The following is a 2,433-nucleotide window of genomic DNA, read 5'->3' on the forward strand; positions in this document are numbered from 1 at the left end:
GTGCTGGTATGATCGCACCCATCAAACCAATTATTTAAAATTCATATAATCCTAGGGCGACCTACTAGCATATTTCCGATCCCAATGCGAACCGGTGATCTGATCGAAACCCTTGGCTACGCGATGGGCAGGGCGCGATTTTCCTAAAAATCCACTCCCAAGTTGTCCTTCTTGTAAATTCCTCTCACAATGCGGAAAAAACAAAAACGAGGGGTGCAACACGACGACATCCGAGGCGGTCCCCCATCCTAGTACTACTCTCACCCAAGCAAGCTTGACTGCAGAGTTCTGATGGGATCCGGTGCATTAGTGCTGGTATGATCGCACCCATCAAACTAATTATTTAAAATTCATATAATCCTAGGGCGACCTACATGCGTATTTCTGATCCCAATGCGAACCGGCGATCTGATTGAAACCCTTGGCTACGCGGTGGGCAGGGCGCGATTTTTCGAAAAATCGACTTCCGAGTGGTCATTCTAGTCAATTCCTCTCGCAAGGCGGAAAAAACAAAAACGAGGGGTGCACCACGAGGACTTCCCAGGAGGTCACCCATCCTAGTACTACTCTCGCCCAACCACGGTTAACTGCGGAATTCTAATGGGATCCGGTGCATTAGTGCTGGTATGATCGCACCCATCAAACTAATTATTTAAAATTCATATAATCCTAGTGCGACGTACTAGCGTCTTTTCGATCCAAATGCGAACCGGCGATCTGATCGAAACCCTTGGCTACGCGCTGGGCAGGGCGCGATTTTCCTAAAAATCCACTCCCAAGTTGTCCTTCTTGTAAATTCCTCTCGCAAGGCGGAAAAAACAAAAACGAGGGGTGCAACACGACGACATCCGAGGAGGTCCCCCATCCGAGTACTCCTCTCGCCCAAGCAAGCTTGACTGCAGAGTTCTGATGGGATCCGGTGCATTAGTGCTGGTATGATCGCACCCTTCAAACTAATTATTTAAAATTCATATAATCCTAGGCCGACCTACATGCGTATTTCCGATCCCAATGCGAACCGGCGATCTGATCGAAACCCTTGGCTACGCCATGGGCAGGGCGCGATTTTCCTAAAAATCAACTCCCAAGTTGTCCTTCTTGTAAATTCCTCTCGCAAGGCGGAAAAAACAAAAACGAGGGGTGCAACACGGCGACATCCGAGGAGGTCCCCCATCCGAGTACTACTCTCGCCCAAGCAAGCTTGACTGCAGAGTTCTGATGGGATCCGGTGCATTAGTGCTGGTATGATCGCACCCGTCAAACTAATTATTTAAAATTCATATAATCCTAGTGCGACGTACTAGCGTCTTACCGATCCCAATGCGAACCGGCGATCTGATCGAAACCCCTGGCTACACGATGGGCAGGGCGCGATTTTCCTAAAAATCCACTCCCGAGTGGTCGTTATTGTCAATTCCTCTCGCAAGGCGGAAAAAACAAAAACGAGGGGTGCAACACGAGGACTTCCCAGGAGGTCACCCATCCTAGTACTACTCTCGCCCAAGCACGCTTAACTGCGGAGTTCTGATGGGTTCCGGTGCATTTGTGCTGGTATGATCGCACCCATCAAACCAATTATTTAAAATTCATATAATCCTAGTGCGACCTACTAGCGTATTTCCGATCCCAATGCGAACCGTTGATCTGATCGAAACCCTTGGCTACGCGATGGGCAGGGCGCGATTTTCCTAAAAATCAACTCCCAAGTTGTCCTTCTTGTAAATTCCTCTCGCAAGGCGGAAAAAACAAAAACGAGGGGTGCAACACGACGACATCCGAGGAGGTCCCCCATCCGAGTACTACTCTCGCCCAAGCACGCTTGACTGCAGAGTTCTGATGGGATCCGGTGCATTAGTGCTGGTATGATCGCACCCTTCAAACTAATTATTTAAAATTCATATAATCCTAGGCCGGCCTACATGCGTATTTCCGATCCCAATGCGAATCGGCGATCTGATCGAAACCCTTGGCTACGCCATGGGCAGGGCGCGATTTTTCGAAAAATCCACTTCCGAGTGGTCCTTCTTGTCAATTCCTCTCACAAGGTGGAAAAAACAAAAACGAGGGGTGCAACACGAGGACTTCCCAGGAGGTCACCCATCCTAGTACTATAGCCAAAACGCATAGCGCGGAGTTACGATGGGTTAGGTTGCATTTGTCTTTGGTATGATGGCACCCATCAAACTAATTACTTAAAATTCATATAATCCTTGAGCGACATACTAGCGTCCTTCCGATCCCAATCCAAACGGAGATCTGATCCAAACCCATGGCTACGCGATGGGCAGGGCGAGATTTCACGAAAAATCCACTCCCGAGTGGTCCTTCTTGTCAATTTATCTCGCAAGGCGGAAAAAACAAAAACGAGGGGTGCAACACGGGGACTTCCCAGGAGGTCACCCATCCTAGTACTACTCTCGCCCAAGCACGCTT

The 2,433-nt window shown here is 49.0% G+C and overlaps 5 non-coding genes and 1 pseudogene across 5 annotated transcripts; all 6 read right to left on the reverse strand.

Moving 5' to 3' along the window:
* Nucleotides 1-210: 210 nt before the first annotated feature.
* LOC118347036 lies at nucleotides 211-329 on the reverse strand. The gene has a single exon (XR_004800296.1). It is a non-coding gene; the product is annotated as a 5S ribosomal RNA (ribosomal RNA).
* A 190-nt stretch (nucleotides 330-519) lies between these two features.
* Nucleotides 520-638, reverse strand: LOC118347033. The gene has a single exon (XR_004800293.1). It is a non-coding gene; the product is annotated as a 5S ribosomal RNA (ribosomal RNA).
* A 190-nt stretch (nucleotides 639-828) lies between these two features.
* On the reverse strand, nucleotides 829-947 carry LOC118347032 (annotated as a pseudogene).
* A 190-nt stretch (nucleotides 948-1,137) lies between these two features.
* On the reverse strand, nucleotides 1,138-1,256 carry LOC118347035. The gene has a single exon (XR_004800295.1). It is a non-coding gene; the product is annotated as a 5S ribosomal RNA (ribosomal RNA).
* Nucleotides 1,257-1,446: 190 nt separating this feature from the next.
* Nucleotides 1,447-1,565, reverse strand: LOC118347031. The gene has a single exon (XR_004800292.1). It is a non-coding gene; the product is annotated as a 5S ribosomal RNA (ribosomal RNA).
* Nucleotides 1,566-1,755: 190 nt separating this feature from the next.
* LOC118347034 lies at nucleotides 1,756-1,874 on the reverse strand. The gene has a single exon (XR_004800294.1). It is a non-coding gene; the product is annotated as a 5S ribosomal RNA (ribosomal RNA).
* Nucleotides 1,875-2,433: the final 559 nt, after the last annotated feature.

The sequence above is a fragment of the Juglans regia genome, unplaced genomic scaffold, assembly GCF_001411555.2.
Source record: "Juglans regia cultivar Chandler unplaced genomic scaffold, Walnut 2.0 Scaffold_823, whole genome shotgun sequence".
Taxonomy (NCBI): Eukaryota; Viridiplantae; Streptophyta; class Magnoliopsida; order Fagales; family Juglandaceae; genus Juglans; species Juglans regia.